We start from the raw sequence: 14,747 nt of genomic DNA on the forward strand, positions 1-14,747 counted from the left end.
TACAGCTTGTCAGAAAGACCCCGTGCTCCTTTTATCCCTTAAGGACCCATTATGCTCCAGGTCTCCAAGCCAAAATTTGCAGAGACCTTTCAGACAGAATGACCTATGCTAGACATTAATTTAAATGGTGTTACCAAAATCCGAGGAGTTAAAAGCCCATCCTGACTTTGAATAATTTTTAAAGCACTCAAGAGCCTGCAGCTCCTTCTGACCGTGTCATTAAGTACCATCATTCCTGAACTAGCAACGAATTCAGGAAGCTCTGTCCTTCAGAGTTTTAGCTTTGGCCCGTTTGCTGGTTATTTACTGTACATTAGCTCTCCTCACTAGGAAGCTCCCAGCCAGGTCAATAAACTCACAATATGGTTGGTGGTTGGACTGGATGATCTTCAAGGTCTTTTCCAACCGAGACGATTCTGCGATTCTGTGAACAACAACTGCAAGGCCATAAAGGGCTACATCAGCCCCCCAACAACTCCCAGAGGATCTGGCCCCAAATTAGCGTGACAAGACACTTCCAGGGCTAGGAGGACCCTGCCAGGCCACCGAGGCACATCCCACGGGGGCTCTGGAGGGGGGGCTTTCCCCAGGCCAGCGAAGCACCACTCCCCAGGCCAGGGCTGCAGCCGACAGCAGAAAGGTTCACTGCTGTGAGGGGAGACCTCGGGGTCATTATGGCCCGGGTGCGTGGCAGACATACAACAGGAAAATACAGCAAAGGGATGAAAAAAACCAGCAGCAGGTGAGTGTTTGGCATCAAATCAGGCGTGGTTTTGCCTGAGCCAGTCATGTACATGGTCTGCTGGTGCACGGCCCTGTTCACATGAAAACTTCTCACACCGAACTGAGGCTTCGGAGTTGTTATCAGTGCTAAGAGGTGAAAACCAGATTCACTCAGCTCTGGGGGGACTATGGTTGCAGAACATCTTGCGATTTGCCAGTGAGGCTACCACAGTGCTAAGAGCCTACTTCACACCACGAGTTAACTCATTTTAAATTGTTAAGCAAGAAAGTACAAGCGGTAAAAAGAATTGTGTGTTTGAATGGGGATTTCTACAGAAGCTAGAGGATCTGTCTCAGCTCTCTCACAGAGCAGGCTGGAGCTCCGCCACTCACTTCAGTAGAATCCAAACTGGGTTCTCTCGAAATTCCCTGAAAACCACAGGATTAAGCTTGTAAGAATTATGGGAGGGGGATTACCACAGAGGAAATGAGAGTAGTACCTTTTCTCCAGAAATGCCTACAAACAGGGGGGGGAAGAAAATCCCAGAAACTTCATTCTGCTCCAATAGACACGCTGTAAATACAGTATAGCTCACCAGCTTAATCAACTGAGTAGCCGTGCCCTCCCTAATCCAGAAAACAAAACCACCTAACCAAACCTAAGCCTTCTGGGCTGGGGCGCTTCACATTCCTGGTGTCAGGGAAACTTTGACACAATCCTTACCTAAAGACACACACACACAGACCAAGAATTTGTGTAAGCTAGCCAAAAGTTTCCCTAAGCAGCTGAGCTAGCAGCAGTCCAAATTCTTTTTTCTTGTTTTACTCCTACATTAGGGCTGTGTTTTGATATTTGCCAGTGCTCCAAAAGACAACATTTGCTCCCTATCAATGACCAGTAATGCTAAAGACCCTTTTCAGAGTAGCACCAGACTGGTCAGAGCACAAGATCTGCCAACTGTGCCAGCTCCTCAGTTAACTGCCAAATCCCACCTAAAGACAATCCTGGTGCAGGAAAGTCCAGCCCTTTATGTCCTTCCAAAGGGACTGACACGGCTTTTTCCAGGTGGCTGCTTAGGACTTCTTGTGTCTACTTCTCAAGCAGCTCCATTTCTGCTGGGTACTATCCACTTCAGGGTATGTATAATACCATTAATGCAGGTAATATTGTTGGGGATATGCTCTGATTTGAGAGAGTGCAAGCATTTCTCTGTATTTCTACATCAGTGAGAAAGGAAACAGCTTGTTTTCACCTAGTATGAATACTTTCAGAAGCCGGGGGAGGAGAGCTGGAGGAGTGCTTCTGTTACAGCTCACTGCTGTGAAGTCTCACAAGAGTAACATCGAGTCCTTCAGCCCATAAATATCCCACTCAACATCTGAATTACCTCAAAAAAATATGAGAAGTGCACTCACTGGCTTCATACTTCATAGCATAGAACAGCAAGATGAATACGAAGACTGAGAGATTCATACTCAAAGGCAGCACCACCAACAGCCACTTCTGCCATCAGGAAAGATGAAGTTTTTCTGTTCTCTCTCACTGAGAATTTAAAGCAAGTTAATCATAAGTGAAGTCAAAGGGGATCTATGTGCAAACCATGCAGGAACTGCACCTCAGCTGTTGGCTTGCTCACAGTAAATTCAAAATCAATAAATTGGTGCTCAGAATGAACCTAGTGCTAACAGTCCATGTGGGAGGCACCCTGAGAACTTTGTACCATATTTTCCACATTTTGTTTTTCAGTTTGGGGTTTGGTTTTTTTTTTGAGGCAGCTAATTTTATGATATCCCATCATGTTCTTCCCCATCCTACAGTGACAAAGCTTCCTGCTGGTGGGGTGAAATTGTTGAGAAATTCTTTTACCAAACAATGTTTAACTTTGTAGTTAACGAGGCCTGAGTGATTAAAGTGCACAGAGAAGAAATCCTAACCTTGAGAAGAGACACATCCTGGCAGAACTGCTCAAACAAGGCGGAGAAGAACAACTTGGCCAGACAACAGAGTTGGGACACATCCAAGGAGAAGAAATTGTCCTCAAAAGGCTCATGACCGTAAAAGGGAAAAAGGAGCACGGGGGTGACTCCCCGAACGACCATCGAGGACCACGTGAGACCCCCGCGCACGCATGGTGTAGCTTTGCAATGCCAACATTATGTAAATGTAGTAGATAGGCAGAGAGGTGGAGACTTCTTGGAAAATGTATGAATATTCATGTCTTTAAAGTATTAAAGGATGAACTTTTATTTTATTGTAAACACGTTAGGTGGAGCGATCCCCGTGCACCCAGTGCTGTAATAAAGAGAAGGCCTGCTTCGTAATGCTACATTGCTGTTAAGAGGTTTATTCCCTATTTTGGTGACAAAATGAAGATACTTCTCTGAAGAATGTGATCGTTTTGGGGGCTTTCTTTTTCTGGCTAAGGCAGATCTGAGGGGAACCTAGGAAGAATGGCCCTGCAGTCACCAATCTGCATGTGAAATGAGAGCACCTGCAGTCAATTCTCAGCAAATTTAACCCCACTAACAATAGCTCCTGACCAACAAAACAGGAAGAATAACACACAGATTTCCCATCCTTTGTCTACCATCTTGTCTACCAAAAATAGTATTTTGTTGTGGCACACCATCTTCTCCTCTGTCCTTGAAGAGCTTTGACCATGGACGAGGTGGTCCACAACAGAAATTCTGACCAATGCCACCTCCCCCTGCCCAGGCTGAAGAACACAAAAGTGCAGAAAAAGCATTTCTAGAAAAGTCTAAGGCTACTACTGAGGATAATGACAGACGGGGAGCCACACAAAACTGAGAAAAGGAAATGGAATCTCTGAAAATTACTAATAACTATTTTTCCTTTTGAGATTAATCAGCCATGGGAAGCAAGAGATATCCCAGGAAAACAGAGCCGGACAACCTCCTGGTAAGATGAGAGCCACCCTGTTTCTGTAGCAGTGGGCAGACAGTGCCCTTCTGTATCAGCCTCTGGAGTGACATAGTTCTGCTTCACAATTTTTTCCTATTATTTCTCCAGTTTCCTATGGATGGAGGCAAATTTCTTCTCCCTCTGTTTAGCTGTCTAAGTGACCTTCTGCTACACGCAGGTGGCCTTTTTTATGGAGAAACAGGAAAAATAGCTCTCCATGTGGTTTTTTTCCTGCTGAATGGCCTTTCTGTTCACCACATCATCTCATCAATCATGAGGCACACGGGAGTTTGTCTGATCATCTTCTTTCTTTAAGCATGCTTGGTCAAAACTTGCAGCTTCAGTTCCAGCCTGTGAGAACTTCCCATAATACTTTCCAAATTCACAGTTCTTTCAGGCTGCAGCTCCCAAGCGGGCCAGTACACCTGCATTGGTGACAGCCAACTACTGCTCCCAAGCCACTCCAGTCACATTTCTTTTGCATCACAGTTGAGGCTCAAGGTCAAATGTCATGGTAGCTTTGACACTGCAGTGATATTTCACTTCTCTCAGGGTTAGGCTGTTCTTGGCTGAGCAGCACAGACAGAGGAGCCTGCTCACCTCCCTCTGCTTGGTCCCACTGTGAGCACCTACAGCAGGGAGCACTTCCCTGTATCTTGCTGCAATGAGTGAAGTCGGGTGTCCCCCCCCCAACTCCTTGTTGCCCCAGGTACCCTGGGCAGTGATTGTGCAATGATGGGGAAGTTACTTCTACGTGCGGACAAAGGGCAAGCAAAGGAGAAATGGTGGCTGCGACTCAAGTTCACTTCTGTCCTGCTCCTGCTGCAGTAGTGTAACGACACACTTGTGCCTTTCTTGCTTAGGTAGAACCCACCGCTCTGTTCAGTTTAGCATTAGGCTATGCTAGTTGTGTTGGGTGTGTGTGGCAGGCTCTTGGTAGCACAGGAGGGGGCTACAGAGGTGGCCTCTGTGTGAAGCTTCTCGCAGCTCCCCCAGCTCCAAGTCGGACCCACCTCTGGCCAAAGCTGAGCCAATTAGCGACGGTGGCTGCACCTCTGCCATAACGTGTTTAAGAAGGGGAACTGGAGAAGAGTTGTGAGGGAGACACCTCTGCAAACACTGATGTCAGTGGAAGAAAGGAGGAGGACGGGGAAGTGTGCCGGTGCAGAGACCCCTGCAGCCCGTGGGGAGAGGGCCGGCTGTGCCCTGCACCCATGGAGGTCACCGGTGGAGCAGATGCCACCTGCAGCCCGTGGAGGACCCCACGCCAGAGCAGGGGGCTGTGCCCGGAGAAGGGCAGGACTCTGAGGGCAGCCCGTGCTGGGGCAGTCAGTTGCTGGGAGGGCGGCAGCCCATGGCGGGGACCCACGCTGGAGCAGTTTGGGAAGAGCTGCAGCCCATGGGAAGGACTCATGTTGGAGAAACTTTGTGGAGGACTGTTCCTCGTGAGAGAGAGCCCACGCTGGAGCAGGGCAAGAGCGTGAGGAGTCCTCCCCCTGAGGAGGAAGGAGTGGCAGAAACAAGGGGTGATGAACTGACCACAACCCCCATTTCCTGCCCCCTGCGCCACTGTGGGGGAGAAGGTGGAGAAATCGTGAGCAAAGCTGAGCCTGGGAATTAGGAAGAGGTGGGGGGAAGGTGTTTTTAAGATGTGGTTATACTTCTCACTGTCCTACTCTGTTTGACTGTTAGATTAAGTGTTGTTGGTGTGGTGTTTAAATTAAATTGTTGTTCTTTTTCTCCCCCTAACAAGTCTGTCTTTTGCACATGACCATAATGGGGGAGTCATCCCTCCCTGTTCTTGTCTCGATTCCCAAGCCTTTTTTTTTTATTTACTTCTCCCCATCCCTGAGGGGGAAGGAGTGAGTGAGTGGCTGTGTGGTTGGTGCTCAGTTGCCCTCTGGGCTTAAACTATGACACTAGTATGCCCCTATTTTACAGATTACTACCTCCTCCTTTTAGGATCTATGCTATTAAATTCTCAGGGCAGACACAGAATTCTCTCATCCCCTTAGAATCAAAAGCTGTGTTATTTTCTCTAACGGTCACATACAAACTAGCCAGTTACACTCATTCATTTTCAGCAATGGCTAATTTCTCACAGAGTATTCCTCTGCAAGTGATTCTGCCTAACAATCTGTTTGCTTACTTGATTTAAATCCTCCATTTGCAGGTTTGATTCAAGACCTTTTGCTTTCTGAAAACGTCTAGCCTGAAGATAGCAGGTCGCTAGGTACCCCTGGCTTTTCAGGTCAGCTTTCTTATGTGGAAGAGCAGCAACAGCATCATTACAAATCTGATAGATAAAATACAGCCTGTCAAGCTGAATGAAATCCATCTTCCCTGTTTGTTTCCATTTACACTCCCCTCCAAGCCCACTGTTCAGCATCCCTGACATGAACAGCTGAAGTTCCTCATCTGTATTCTGTCAGTGGTGCCCTCTTTTACCATGTCTTTGTCTATCACAATAAACTGTGATGAAGCTGTTACCACGCAAGCTCCTTTACACTCTCTAACTGCACTTACAGAATCCCAGAGCTTGTTCCATTTTTCAGGCTGCAGAGCCATCAGGTCGAGGGACTTGCCTCCCAGCAATATGCTTTTGTGGCAAGCAACCCACTCCAACAGGTTACCTTATGCTGTGTAGCAGAGAATAAACTCCCTCCTGCTTGTCACTAGTTTTTCAGGTTGTCACTAAAATAAATAAAGTGAAAGTGACCCCACTAGCATCAGTAAGAATGTATCACTGATATCTACAGGAAAATGTTTTCACCAGATTTTTGTTTGAAGAACAACAGCTGAAACACAGCCTGACGTTTAAAGACTCCCTTACGTCCACTGTGGGCCTGCAACTTCAGTAAGGATTCACTTCAAAGTCCTAATTTGCTCTCCTCTGACTTGGCAGCACAATCCTCTCATAACACCATCACCTCTGCTAAAGCTGTCCACAACCCAGAGGGATGCTTAGGGTATGCTATTTTGTAAAACTTCATACTCTGACAGACAATATGCATCCTTCGTATAGCTTCAGCAGTGCAAGCTTAACCATATACAAAGATAAAGCAGCACCACTACCTGATAGCACAAACCCAATTAAACCACAGAGCTTTTTCACTTGGATTTTAGGAGAAGAAACTTATGGCAATATAAGATACATTCCTATCGTTCTGCCTAAAGCCATTCTCAAAAAGCTAATGGAAACAGCAGCAGGGATGGGGAAATCAGAAACAATTATACCCCCGGAGAAGTTACGGGGAAAGTAAATCTGCTTACAGTTTCCAAAGTAGGCACCCTGCTGTCTGGGAAGATTGCTGTTTATCTAATAAGGGGCATTAACCCAGATTTCTTGGTTATATCTGATGGGAACAGTTAGATTAGCAAACAATAGCATTTCATCTTTTGGCTAAGGCATCACAAGCTTTAGGAAAGATCATACAGGATGAAGAATGAATGATGTCCCCTCCATTACACTCGATCTGACGGGTCTCCCACTCATGCTACCCGAGCACAAGATGCTGTCACAGCATCTTTCAAATGCTCTGCTCTGCAGCCATTCCCAGACATCGCAGACACAACCACACGCAGGCTGCGCTAACAGGGCTGGGGCCTTTGTAACTTGTGTTACACAAGCCCACACCTCCCAGTCCTCCAGGCAGGAGACTAACCACCAGGGAAAACAGGATTTCACCTGGGCCCTTTGTTTTTGTTTAACAGCAGTGACTCAGATCTTTGGGAGTTCTCTCTTTCCAACAGGACACCCATTCCTGTTGGGAAGGGAACTGGACTGATGCTCCGAAGGAGAGGAAGCAGCTCCGGTACACACCTTTCCTTTCTATCACCGCGGGATTAGCAGTCACGTGCCCAGCTGTGCGTGTGCCCAGCGCCTGCTGCCCATTTTTCTCTCCAGGGTTTCTTGCTAGCTTTTTCTATTTGCATTTCAAGAGCCTTCCTCAGTGGCAGGGGAGAGGTTTTCCTGCCAAGAACTTTGACAGGGAGAGAGAAAGAGGGAAGAAAGCAAAACATGCAGCTGTAGTGACAAAAGCAGAGGCTGTCTTCTCTGAACCATCGTATCGGGTTATTCAATACAGATAGAAACTTCACAAGGTTGGTTGTTGCTTAATTTTTTCATATGAAGTATGTGAAACTGGCCCAAAATAATCTGTTACATAAGTAGATGCGCTTCCCTAAGTTAAAATAGCAGAGATCTATGCTGAGTAGAGCTAAATACACATGCTGCCTTTCAGTTAATGTGTCTCTTCTTTATGTAATTAAGAAAGGCAGTGTATGGAAAGTGAAGAATAAATGTTCCCAAAAAAGCTTCTTCAGCTTCCTCCAGGAGAAAACAACAGCTTTCCAGAGAAGAGCTTTTTCAACCCAAAGTGATACTCAGACACTATCCCATGAAACACGGTATCTTACAAGTACGTTAAAGAGTTTCTCTGGAGAATAGGGACTGACTACGTGATGAATCCTGACGTCTCCATCCAGAACAGAAGTGTGCTGAGGTACAACTGCAGCAGCGGCAGATGCAGGTGCAGCGCCAGCAGCTCACAGCAAGGGCTGCCGCACTTCATCCCAGCAGTGAAGCCGGTCTGCACCCAACCTGCTGAGAGAGGCAATTACCTGCTTTCTGCTGCACTGGACAATGCAGGCTCTGTGCATTCTGGACACCACATTTATTATTATGGTCTGGGAACAAAGCTTATCTCAATATGGACACCTGTGGAGGAAGGAGGATGAAAATCCAGGTAGGGTTTCCAGAGGCAGCAATGATATGTGGATTTCTGCAAAGCCATGGAACTACTGCGCTTGGAAAAGCCAAGTCCTTTCTCTTTCTTCCACCAGTCTGCACTGGAATTCATCCTAACTGACAGCCACAGAAGGATGAGGCTGGAGTGTCTGTAATGCATTAGAAAGCAGGGTCTCACCCCTCTCTCCTCTGAACTTGCCTGTCTGAAGGCAAAAATCCCAAACTGCTCATCTTGAGGACGCCAGCCCCTCTCCTCTGGGGAGCAGCCTGCACAGGTGCTCAACACTTCTGTTCCCACTGAAGAACAAGGGGATCAGCCCCTGCACACCAGACACACACCCACAGCTCACGGAGTATGGCTGGTCCTTGGCAGAAACGGCTCTCTCCAAGTACAACACCTCAGTCACACTTACCTTACTACCTTAATTATCTGTCCTGTAACCAGCTAATAGGTGAGAACACAAGAAGGCCAAGACACACATCGGTGCACTTGTGTCCACATCAGTTCAGAGAAATCCAAAGCATTACTCATTTTACATAAAAGCTGAGTTTTAATTTGCTTGATTATGAAAAACAAATCATCCTTACAGCCTCTGACGATCAGGCAGATTCTGAAATGGGCTCGTCATACCAAATACCCTTACTTCCCAGTGTCCATCTGTGGCAGCAGATACTGGCACAGCACCGGTCACACACAGATCCTCACCACCTCCTCTCAGACCCAAGTCCTGAAGGGCTACACCGAGACACCAGAGACAAAGGGAAAGTAAAGGAAGGCCTGACAGCCAAGGAGGGCTCTTTGTCCTTGACATACAACGAAGAGCAACACACTGAAATATCATGGGTAGTGTCTGCACTCTGCTCTGAGGATGGCTCTCTGGAAACAGCAGCACACACCGTGGAAAGAGTAGGTGAGATGCTTTACACAAAGCTCTGCCAGTGCCTCTCAAGGCCGACCTACAGTACCTCAGGGATCAGCTTTAACAAGCACACAGTCACTTCTTAGAGGGTGTGAGGAGGCCTCGGAGCTCCAGAAAAGAGCAGCTAGAAAAAATACGTTTGACCACTAACTTTATTACCGGCACTGCTCGCACAGTAGCCTCATCCTTCACATCAATTTATGTAGCTTAAGCGTGTGCGGGTCCCTTCCACTTCCATTTTGACTCAATCACTTGAGACTGCTAGAACTGATTGAAAGTAATTGTAACATGCATTCTGAAAATCTCAAGACAGGCTGTTGGGATGGTAATATTGTGAAACAATTCAGACAAGGGAGGCTGCGAGGCACCTGTGCACGTCCACAGCATGGTACAGGCACTATACACACGCTCACATGATGGAGAACCTCTGGTTAGTTTTTTGACATAAGTATCTGGGAAAGCATCCTGGGGGCAGACATGTAATTTAAAGTCTAGACCAGAAACTGGGAAAGGAAGACTATTCACCTTATGGAAGGCACTGGGATTTGGACAAGGGACATCTTTCCTGCTCTACAGAACTACTGCAAGGATTAGCCAGCACTTGGATAATTATGTTTAAGAACAGTCCTAAAAATAACTTGCACTGCATGCAGAATGGAAAAAAAAAAAAAAGAAAAGGTGACACATTCAGTTTACATAACACCATAACAAACCCCTCAACTTGCTACAATTCAAAACTGAAAGAAAAAAATTGATAAGGACATAAATGGCTTCTGGCTACCCCACAATAGCCACTTCAGCATCTTCTGCAGCTTTAATTATACTTTGGTTCACAACCTTCAGCACACCTCAGTAATATACAAATAAATAATAGCGATGACCACATCTGTCCCTTTGTAAACACAAGAGAAAAACACCTATACAGCACTTCACCTATTATTTCAATAAAATGTTTTGAAGAACAATACGAGAAGAAAGGTCATTTAAAAAACAAAGTCAAACCACAGCATTTGAAAACTAAATACGCTTCTGTTTGGCTGAACTGATTTACCTTTTTTCATACCTGAAACATTTGTACTGCCATTTGAAAACGCCTCCACTGAAATCTGCTGTACAACTCCACGTGTGCAGGCACTACGTAGGCACCCCCCCCTCACCCACACGGTGATGTGCTGTCATGCAGGTGTGGGCACAGACACACTCACAGCATCAGCCACACTCTCTCAGCCTCTGTTGCAGGCAAACAAAGCAAAGGCCAACTGTTTTCTCTATCAGGAGTCCATTTTAGCCGTTAGCACAGAACTTTCCTTTACAAGGCTTCTCTTCTGAAAGCTCCTTTCGTTCAATACCAATTCTAGTTGCTGCTGCTTTTTCAGCTGGGTCACCTTCTATTTGATCCATTATACAACAAAATAAATTTATGTAAGCCAAAAATGATCTGTTTCAATACCACTAGTTTGCTTCTCTTTCTCTCTCTAAAGAATCTACAGATCCAGCTGACTCCTCTTCCTCTGCTATGAGGAAAGTCTTTTCTCTTTCCGCACTCCAACCTTTGAAATGCACGGTAGCAACATACTGATTTTTCTAGGGTTTAATGCTGAGTCTTTTTGTACTAAGATAGCATAATGCCTCTGTTCTTCCACTCCAAATGGCAGAACAGAATAGTAGTAAGTGACAAAACCTGATGATTAAGATCCCTTGAAAGTAGTACAAAATTACTTCTCAAACTGCACTACCACACGCAATACTCTTCCTATCCTCTTCTACTCAGAATGATCTGGTTCCCAGAGTATGAAATTCCATCTGTCTTGCCCATTCACAGCAATCCTGGCAAAGGTTTTCTTGAGGGACTGATGTTCTTGTGCTCTTTAGCTTTTGATAGTCACTACGTGGTACCTTCCAAGAGATGTCCAGAGAGCATTGCACTGTAACCTCCTTAAATCTAACCCTCTTTGTGAGGTGTCAAGGTGAGAGCTCAACACCTGAAATAGTGAAAAGAGCGTGACATTCCTAGCTTGGCCATTTTGTTCCAGGTCTGTCCTTCTGGTGCGTGAAGGTCCTTGAGGTTTAAAAGCAGTGCACTGAAGGAAGGAGCTTCCAAGAGAGATTGCTCTCCCCTTGGCCTCAGCATAGCTGTTTGCACCTCAGCACAGAGACTGTGAAATGGTTTACAAATAGACATAATTTGCATAGAGCAAAACCACCATCCGGGGCAAAGCAAGAAGGAAATCAGGTGTTTGAATCAGAAAGCACTCTGAAAAACTAACTGCCAGCACCACATCTATCAGACTTCAGTTCCTTTTGAACTGACTTGCACACAGACCGTGTTCATTTCCGACAACACACACAGTTGGCTCAAGCTCAGAACAGCCACACTTGAAGCTTACATTTGGCCCCAAATGGCATGTTGAATTCACAAAAAAGGCTTTTTTCATCCAAGCACTATGTAACTTGACTGACATATTATCAGCATCCTAAAGAAATAACTCCTTGAGAAAACTGCTCCTTAACTAGTCACTACAAATGTTTATTCCCTATGGAAAACAAAGGGTTTCCTGAGTTGTATGTCCTGTATATGTCAATTTTAGGCAAATTTACATGCCAAGAGCATAAAATAGGCTTTTAAAAGTTAAAAAAGGGCTCTGCTCAGAAATTTCTGGTTCATATGAACTTCCACTCTCAGCAGCTGTGTTTGAGGTCTACAAAGCAATCTCAAAGGACCGAGCCACAAACGAAGCAGAGGGCTTTTTAGGTACACAGCCTCCTCACTCGCTGTCATGCTTTTGGGCCTGGCTGAGCATCACAACTTGCAAGCCAGGGTTTCGAAACGGAAGAAAAAAATCAAAAAGTAAGAGCTTTTGAAATGAGAAAAGAACAACTCAGTTCAAGCGACACAACAGGGAGATTCCTAAAACTGCGCCTCACTGCTGAAATGAAGTAGGATTCCTCTCACCTCAACATAAACATGTTCCATATGAATGCTGGAGCTCATCTTTGAGACTCCCCTGGTCGTCCATGGAGAGACATGCGCTCCTCAGGTGTGAGCAACTGCCTTTGAAGGCAGACTTCTAAAATAGATGAGACAAATGGCACCTTCAAAGTGCCCCTTCACCAAACGCAGGGGTGGTCTAGACACTAGCTAAGGTATGGATTGCTGCGTTATAGCCACAGAACACAGGTAAAGGGAGTGAAGTCTGCTTTCCTGCCAAGTGGCACCAGCACACATCAAGAGTAATTGCTGTGAAGTGGCTCACAAATAGAAGAGTGCATTCAAATCTGACACTGCTTTGAGAAGTTCATCTCTGATAATCATGCAATTTAGATCAAGAAAGGGAAAAACAGTTTCCTATCCAGTTCCCTAAAGCTGTATTTCAGAAACCAATTCCTTTTATTAAAGAAAATTTCAAATACTCACTTTAGTTATGGGTTAAAACAGAACTGGAGTTTTTCAAACATGCTTGCCTTTTCTTTTCCAGATTCTCTCTCTAATTTACTCTGTGCCAGGTGCTTGCATTCTCTTTCTTCCTCCTTGCTTATTTGGGTATTTCTCCTCAAATACTTGCACTCTCTCTTGCATGAGTTGCAGCATTGGAACAGTAGTTTCCAAAGAAACTTTTTCTAGTCTCTAGGGCCTTCCTCTTCTCCATCCTGTGCTTCAGAGAGTAGAGCTAAATCTCACCTGCTCTGGATTTCCCACTGTCAGAGATGACAACCCACTGAGGAAGCACGTGGAACACCACTCATGCAGAACACGTACAGTGAGCTGACACAAACCCTGTGATCGCTGCGCCCTAACAGAGACGTCATCAAGCCCTGGGATCTGTCTGCATGTTTTATGTGCTGGGAGAGATCCTGGCGCCAGTCCCTGCTGAACATGCCGCTAAGTGACGTTTGTATCTGAGCCAGGGAAAAGGCACAGGTCTGCACCGTTACTGACCAAGCAGCAGTACTGCTGGGGGAGAAATGGTCGTTATTTTTAGTCTGCAATTACAACGCAGACCTTAAATATACACGGAGTAAGTGTGCACTACCTGCACAGCCTCTTTGCCTGAAAAGCTTTTGTCTGTATGCCGCTTTATTCATCCAGTCCACACGCAAATGACATCTGCAAATCAAACAACTTCAACAGGTAGGCTTGAGACCAACACCCCCAAGGGCAACTTCTCTTCCTGAAAACGCACATCAAAAGCAGGACTACAATTCTGGTAACAAATCACGTGTCTGGGAAGTATTTGCTTTACCTCTTCGTGATGGTGAGAAATGTGGTTTTTGTTGATCCTACCTCCAAATTTCCAAAAATCTATTCTAATGAAATCTACAGAAAGACCTGGAAAAAGACTACGTAATTTCTCACAGGGTTCTCTTGTCGTAATGCTGCTGAACCTGTGGCAGAGAAGAGTAAACACAGGGCTTTCAGGATAACTCTAATCCATAACAACTGTCTCACATTTCCTCCCAGCAGCCAGACCTATATCCTACCACAGAAGGGGACAACTATAGCAGGGAGCTCTACAGATACAACTCTTCCTCACATGATTTCAGTAATAGCATTCATTATTATTGAACACGTAACTAAAGTCAGGGAGCAACACTGCACCCAGTGTACTCTAAGAAAAACCAGTTTCAGGAGTCCATTGTCTTCTAACCCTATGATGCAGGAGTAGGCTTATTCCTAATCATCATCAGGAGATGAGAGATACATTTAGAATCCTCTTGTAAACAAAACCACAGATGGGGAGAATTATGTCCTTGCAGAAGAGGCTGCCAGCACATTTTGTGCCCTTGGAAGGGCTTGGTTTGTTATTTATATCAACTCCAGATGATCTGCTCTTCAACAGTGCTCTAAGTGAATACCCCAAAGTGCAGACACTCACTGTTCAGAGCACAAAAACCAGTGCCAAGGCAGCTCTGCCATTACACGTGCAAAGTGTCGACAGCCTTGACAGGAGAGGGCCTGAGATTTCTCTCTCGCATGGACACATGCATTCACCTACACACACACCCCTCCTGTGAAATCCCAGCTCATGCCGTGCACCTGACAGTGAGCCAAAAAAGCAAGAAGGGTCTTCAATAGCAGCTAAGAAGTGCTCATTAGCTCTGGTCTTTACGAGGTGTACTGTAAGCAGCAATTCCTGCTGCTGCAAACATCGTCCCTAAAGAAGACAAATGCCCAAATTTTTTGGCCTTGATAATTTTAGCGAAAATATAAGTAAAACCCCAACCATGATTAAAAATAGCTCTTCACATGTTGATCTTGCAGGTCTGGAGAAAAACACAGAAGCTTAAAAAATACCCTTAAATTGGATGGATTCTCCATTCAGGCCAACTGTGGGCTGCCAAGTCCCCTTCCCCAAGCTTGCTCTGCAGCTGCTGCGTGTCCCCCACACGAGAGGGCACAGGAGGCTGCGGAGCCGGGACAAGCAGTGTCTGC

At 45.7% G+C, this 14,747-nt stretch overlaps 1 protein-coding gene across 1 annotated transcript in view; it reads right to left on the bottom strand.

Moving 5' to 3' along the window:
- The window catches only part of LOC141915834 (ras-GEF domain-containing family member 1B-like), a 72,479-nt gene extending 59,480 nt beyond the window's left edge, over positions 1–12,999 (bottom strand). Inside the window, 1 exon segment of the mRNA XM_074807706.1 lies at positions 12,732–12,999. The gene's annotated coding sequence lies outside the window, so the exon portion shown is untranslated.
- Positions 13,000–14,747: the final 1,748 nt, after the last annotated feature.

The sequence above is a fragment of the Strix aluco genome, chromosome 27 (genome assembly GCF_031877795.1).
Source record: "Strix aluco isolate bStrAlu1 chromosome 27, bStrAlu1.hap1, whole genome shotgun sequence".
In the NCBI taxonomy this organism is placed as follows: Eukaryota; Metazoa; Chordata; class Aves; order Strigiformes; family Strigidae; genus Strix; species Strix aluco.